Raw genomic sequence first — 7712 nt, 5'->3', positions numbered from 1 at the left:
TTATAGTTTGAAAGAGTAAATTATATTTTTATACTTTATAATTATGTAAAGTGTTCATGAGAAATTTTTTTAAAAATTTGTCTCATTACTTTGATTGTGAGGTTATATTGCTGTTTGACAAGGTTATTGAATAGACATTGTATGCAGACTGATGCAGTTCATGCAAAGGTAAAATTTCAGATGTATAAAGAGAAATATTAATAAAAAAGATAGGTTGATAATAGCGTTGCTGCTTTCTGAACGTCTCGAAATCTTGTGTGTCCAACTCTTCCGACACTATTGGCCTGATTTGATTCAAATGTTCACAGATGAACAAGCTTAGTGTAGATGACCATAAAGAAAGGAATTTTTTCTGTGACTATTTTTACCGCAGTTATGGTCCTTTGATAGTTTTTGCTATATAGAATATAGAGAAAAATTTTATGTGTCCAACCCTCCGACACTATTAGCCTGACACTATTAGCCTGATTTGCTAAAAACTTTCACAGATGAACAAGCTGGATGTGCAGATGACCATAAAGGAAGAAATTATTACCACAGTTATGGCCCTTTGATAGTTTTTGCTATAATAGACGATGGCACAGTATGTGTGGGCATCTGTGTCCTATGGACACAGTTTCTACGTTTCATAAAAAAATTGTAATACAGCTATGAATGGGAATAAAGGGCATGCCTTGTTGCATAATTTGTAGAACCTTCAGTCAGGATGTTGGAAGGTTCAAGTCCACTGGAGAGGTAAATGTTCCTTGTGGGGATTTGAATTGGGCATAGTTGACAGTGTCATTAACGAAACAGAATCATGGAACATTAGTTTTGTTAATTAATGGTTAGTACGAAACTCAAAAAATTCAGTGACTATTGAAAAAGACGTTAAACCGAAGTAGTTTTTCACACAGAGGTATAAAAAAATCACATGAATAAAGAGCACAAGTCACTGATTACGATTTTATGAATGAAACACTTTACTTGACTTTATCAGCAGGGCAGGTTATCAAGAACAACAAACAAAAACATCAAAGCTGTGAATCCCAGGTTTATAGATTACAATATTTACCTAAACTTAGGCTATACCTATAAGGAGTAACACTAAATATTTTTCTGATAAATTCGTGCTGGTTGGTGACAGTTTTATTTTCGTCATACCTTTAAATAGTTAAATATATAAGTATATATATTTAGATATGTTTAGTACGCTTGAAATACAAGTAATGCTTAAAGGGATGTGAATGAACAAGGTAGAAATTCTAAAGTCTGTTTTTGTTATAGAAGAAAGTGAACTATGTTTCATTTTCAGGAGACGGTTATTTAAGTAGTATATTGTTACAGAAAATATTGCCTTGTCATCGATACTATAAAAAAAAACTGATAAAGTAGGCTACATTAATTGAATTGCTTAGATTTGAGTCGCCATATGTCCTGGACTATATCATTATTCTGGGAAGTAAATTCGTACATGGTATAGAATCTTGGTTCTACATCAGAAGGTAAATATAAGTAGACATGTATGTTTCTCGGCACACTCCCTGTCTCCTCAGATAATATTGGTGATCAATGGAAATGACTCCTCACTGCAGGGTGAATCACACTGGCCATAGCTTTATCAGATCAAGTGGTTCCAACGTTGTTTGAGCGGTGAATTTTACGCCGATCAGATGGAGAAATATGGCCGATACTACAAATATCCGGAATTGTAAGTATGATTTAAAAGAATTTCTACCCGTTAAATAACGAATCAGATGAAACCGATGGGTGCACCTGGAGCGCAAATGTGTCTATATTTTAGCACATGTGTCTATTTAGCTGAGATTTGTGCCGTTTATTCAAACACTTCTGTACAGTTCGGCGGGGGAAGGAGATTTTTGACAGTTTTTGACAATATCGCCTCAAATATAGTGTTTATCGGGAGCAAGTAACTGTTAAAACACTTTTTATGTAAAGGGCTACCTCTAAGAACAAAGCGTGTGTATTTTCATAGAATTATTCAGGGTTGTTTCTGAACAATTGGCCGAAAACCTAATGCAACGCCGTTTCGAGTGGGTCGCTATGCAACGCAATCAAGTGGATACCGTTCTGTGTCTTACTTGCGAAGTCTTATCCGTCTTAAAAACAGTCATTAAAGCCTAACAATGAATAAATTTAGTGAGTTTTATATCATTATAATGATCCCGCCATTTCTAATATCTTGTACTAAATATATATAATACATTTTTATGCTCGCTTAACATTTAACATATTTTTGCATTGTCAAAAACATCAACACAAAAACATAAAGCAAGGATGAACATCGAACAATATCATTAAGTAAATGATAGTAATAGTTTGTAAAAACAAGAACCAGTTCAAGGACATTTATCTCCTCCACGAATGGTATACTGAACAGCATGCCAAAAGCGGGTTGACTCTTTATGAGGATTGTTCAAATATGAATGCATCTGAGCACATAAAAATGTAACCTTGATAGATTTCAATGAAAATTTTATTTGGTCCCCTCGAAGTATTCACCTCCAACAGATTTGCAAAATTTCAGTCTTCTAATCCAATCCTTGAAGCCTTTCTCGTAGTATTTTCTAGGTATACTATGAAGACACTGGAATATTGCAGAACCGAGGTATTTGCGCTGCACAAAGTTTCGACCAGAAAGGTATTCTTGAGCCTAAGGAACAAAAAGAAGCCACACGGGGCAAGGTCAGGCGAATAAGGAGGGTGATGAAGGGAGCACAACAACCTATTCCTGCTTCAGAAAGTCTTGTACAATACACGCCTTGTGTGATGACGCATTTTCATGTAGCAATCTGACATTGGCCAAACCAGTTGCGGGTCTTCGAGTTTTGAAATATTTCTTCAGTTTTCGAAAACCTTTAGTCTTGTTAAATTTCGAATTTACGGATGTGCCTTTAGGAACAGCAACCTGAATGGCAGGACCCAGTGTTGTGAAGAATATGGCATACATTACCTTCTTGACACTCATGGTCCGCTTTGCAATGCATGGTCTTTTGCCAGACTTTGTTGCCCATATTTTTTGTTCTGAATCTTTCGTTTGGGCTCGAAAAAGTGAACTCATGTCTCGTCACCAGTGACGACATTTGCGAAAGATCGTGCATTGTTATTTGGAAACTATTTAAGTAACAAGTTTGCGCATTGCACGCGTGCCTTTTTCTGCTCATCTGTCAACAGATGGGGATTCTTCCTCATTTTCAAATTACGTTTCAGAATTGTATGAGCTGCTGTTATGAGATGCCAATCATACTAGCTATTTGCCTAGCGGAGTATCTTGCATCAGTAGCAACTATTTCTTTCACTCTAGCAACCATCTTGGCAAACGTTGCTGTTTTCGGCCGACGGCCATGTGGTTCATCTTCTGTTGAAACTAACCCACATTTGAATTTCTTAAACCAACGTATAACTGTCGAAAAAGATATTTCATTATGCCCATAAACAGAACATATAATTATCATCAAAAATGTCTTTACACCCTATGCCAAGAGTACAACGATTCTTAGTATAGGACCGTATTTCAACGGCGTACGCTGACCTTCTTCCAACCATTTTTGTATTAGTATACACTAGTAGCGAGGGATAGACACAGCTAAAGTGAACGGATTTTAATGGGTGTGGTATCAATGTATAAATGTACAAATGAAATACAGACACCAATGAAAGAAAATAAACTGACTAGCAATACTAAGAGAGACGTGTTACAGTTGTACTATTTAACTGTCTCCAACTAAAATTGAGGCGATATTGTCAAAAACTGTCAAAAACTCCTTCCCCTGCCGGACTGTACAGAAGTGTTTAAATAAACGGCACAAATCTCAGCTAAATAGACACATGTGCTAAAATATAGACACATTTGCGCTCCAGGTGCACCCATCGTTTTCATTTGATTCGTTATCTAACGGGTAGAAATTCCTTTAACTCATACTTACAATTCCGGAAATTTGTAGTATCGGCCATATTTCTCCATCTGATCGGCGTAAAATTCACCGCTCAAACAACGTTGGAACCACTTGATCTGATAAAGCTATGGCCAGTGTGGAATGTCTATCCTTCCTGGTTTCATATATCTAAATTTACATGAAATAATTTCGGATGAGTAGTACAAGTGGGTGGGGTAACTCCAGGTTGTAGCAAAGCAGAAAGCAGTCATAAAGGGATAAAATGGCCAAATATGTTTGTCTTTCAATCAGGTCTTTCAAAAAGATTTGGTTTTAAACCAAGGTATAATTGCAACTAATAGTCTTCCTCAAGCTTAGCACAAAAATAAGAGTCAAAAGATGCAAGTGAATGCTTACAAGATGGTGAATTCAACAGATTTGACAGAAGACAAACATGTCTAAAGTCGGTTTAATTTCTTTGGGGAAGCTCTGAGTTAATATGTCAATTCAAAACATGATTATACCCAGACCAAAGTCAGACCCCGGTGAAATATATACATGATGCCTAGAGGTTGATTCGAGTTCTAATAATAATATACTGACTTATTGGTGCGAAGAAAAGATGTTATAACATTTTCTGAAATGAAGAAATGAAAAGAAAACAGGAATTCAGTATGACATAATGACTTTTGACAACTTATTTGGAAAACATTTAGTTCTGGTATAAAACATTACATTAAAGTGACTTTGTTATTTGAGCCGTGCCATGAGAAAACCAACATAGTGGGTTTGCGACCAGCAAGGATCCAGATCAGCCTGTGCATCCGCGCAGTCTGGTCAGGATCCATGCTGTTCGCTAAAAGTTTCTCTAATTGCAATAGACTTTGAAAGCGAACAGCATAGATCATGGTCTGGATCCATGCTGGTCCCAAACCCACTATGTTGGTTTTCTCATGGAGGGGCTCATTTATCTTGTAAAAGGTTGTTTTTTATGTTCTGATTGTCTTTGTTCTTTTTGTTTTCTTTGTTCTATGTTTTAGATGAACAATAGTGGTATTTGATGAATTTTGATGGATGAGGCATCAAAATAGTAGCTATTATTCTATTTTTTTTCCACAGTAGTCTGTTATGTTGTGAGACACACTGACACACTTTTGGAGTGATATGGTGTCTTTAACCCTTGTCTAGCTAAATCTTGTAAAAATTCCAGTTTGGACAGTACAGGGATGTTTACCAAAAAGACTGCATGGATGTGCAGGCTGATCATGATCTACACTGGTCGCAAAGGCAGAATCATTGCTTCTAGCATTAGTACATTGTTTGAGGCTATGGCCAGCGTGGCTGAGTTCTGTGCACCACTGACTTCAAATCTCTTAATTGCTCCTCAAATCATTGCTGTGGGTATGATCCGATTTAAGGGCTGAACTCTGTGCGTCAAATGTCAAGAAGATCTGCAATTAAATGAAGGTTGGTGGTTCTGTCTAGGTGTCGAGCTGTGCCCAAAAGAATGCTAGTAGGAGCTACTAAGGTCATTGTGCACCATCAGATTCTGGAAAATTTGGGTTTTACTGGAATTAAGTCTGTTTGAAAAAAAATTACTGTTAAGAGCAAAATTTGATTAATAAAATTTTCCTTTCAGCTGGCTGTTTTGTGTCTGTTTCTACTTTGCTATTTATTAACACTTCTGAATATTGATAGAAATAAAAAAGCAGATGGCAATGAATTGATCCAGAAAAAAACCTGGCTATATGACAGTTGATACTTGATTTTCTTTGTAACACAAAGATTGATTATTGTAAAGGAAATAGAAGTTCTGTCTAGAGCAAAGAGGTGGTGTCCTGATTTTAGGTCAGTGGGACGTCGCTGATTTAAACTGTTTTGTAGCTTTTATGCTTTTGCACTGTGTTAGGTCCTGCAATATATCAGTGCATCAGTTAATCAATGAGAAAAGTTCAGAAACAAAATGTCTTTGTAAATAAATGTTCTAGCATGATTTGTTACGAAATGCTTTGTTTACTACCAAAAAAAATCTGTCTTGTGCATCTACAAAAGTTCCCTGGTAATTATCCTGCAAAAAGGATGTTTTTGATACGTCATATTTGGGTTTATTTCGCAATAGATTTATTAGTAATCTGCCATTACGTAATTATTAATTCTTGTTGTTACTGGGAGTTGTAAATAATGGTTTTAATTGATGTTTTATGTTTCGTTAAAATTTGTTTCAGTACTTAATTTTGTTGTTTTGTTTAGATAAGAATTTTGATTGTGAAAAAGGTGTCAAAATTTAATAGACACTGTGACTTGTACACACACACACTTTTAAAATTTTGTTTAATTACTTAGTACTACATCAATCAGATTTTCGTGTATCAAACTGGATATATAGGAATTGTATATATATACCAAGTATTTATCTGTTTTGTTTTTGGGTACATATTGGAACATACATTAGAGAATATTGCTAAAGTCAATACTGTGAATTCACGAACATTCGTGGGGGACTTATTTTCATAAATTTGTAGTCTCATCTACCTATTTAACCTTTACCCCTACTAAATTTCTAAAATGGATTGGTCCATCATTCAATTTGGGCAGTACCACTTATTTTTCAAAGGGATGTTCACTTAAAATTTACTGACTGAATAGTGAACAGTGCAGACCTAGATCAGCCTGCACAGATGTGGGGGCTGATCTTGGTCTACTCGGGTTAATAAAAAAATTCCCACTTCATTTTCAGTTGCAAAATAGCTGTTTTTGCCAAAACTACAGTAACGTTTTACTAGATGAGACAGGTATTAAAATTTTCTGTTAAACAGTTGTTTTGACTCTTTTAATGTACTTCTCAACCTTTTAAATAATTCCCTTTCCGTTTGGTCCATTAAATGGCTTTTAAAGTGGTTAATAAATATCTCTTCCTCATTCACATCTTCCTCATATGTGATGCCATATAATTATACACCTATTTGTTATTTCATATGACCTTGTTGTTGTTTTGACACAATTAGGTTATTCAGGTCATCTTAAATATTGCCCTGTGGTTGTTTTTATCGAGACAAACACACTTCATGTATATAATTATTTGTGGTTTTTCTTCTTAAAGAATGTTTTATAAAGCAAGAAAAATAATAGCTATCATCACTTTGGCATATTTACATTTATTAGCTTGACTTTTCGAAGAATAAGTAGAGCTATTGCACTCATTCCGGCGTCCATGACGGCGTTGGTTAAAGTTTTTGATAAAGTCAAATATCTCTGTTTATACTATCAAAGCTTTTAATTGACTTGGAACTTAAAATAGGTATTTACTATCAAAGTTTACACCAGGAGAAACAATCCCTGTAATCTGGTTTGAATTTTGACAGAGTTATGCCCTTATTTAACTTTGAAGTTTTTGGTAAAAGTTTTATAAAGTTTGTACTGGCAAAGCTCTAACTCAGAGTAAGTCGAGCATGCTGTCTTACGGACAGCTCTTGAAAGATGAACAGCTGATTCTTTAAATATGCAAACTATGCATAATTATATTAACTACAAATACTTCCTAAATTCTTGCTAGGGGAGTAGTGGTCTAGTGGTTAAGGGGACAGCCACTCAGTCCAAGGGTTTAAGGTTTGAGCACCACTGGGGTCACAACCACACCCAGTTCTGGGTTTTCCAAAGATGGTTGTAGTAAACTTGAAGCTTTCATCACAGTCAAGCTAAAATTAATTAGTACGATCTAGAAACTTGTCAAAAATATTAAAGACCCACCACAACCTTGTGATCTACATTCTACCAATTCTTCCTTTGTGACCAGTGCAGACCAAGATCAGCCTGCACATCCATGCAGTCTGATCATGG

This window comes from Mercenaria mercenaria, chromosome 16, assembly GCF_021730395.1.
Source record: "Mercenaria mercenaria strain notata chromosome 16, MADL_Memer_1, whole genome shotgun sequence".
NCBI classification, from domain to species: domain Eukaryota; kingdom Metazoa; phylum Mollusca; class Bivalvia; order Venerida; family Veneridae; genus Mercenaria; species Mercenaria mercenaria.
This window is presented reverse-complemented; position numbering follows the sequence as displayed.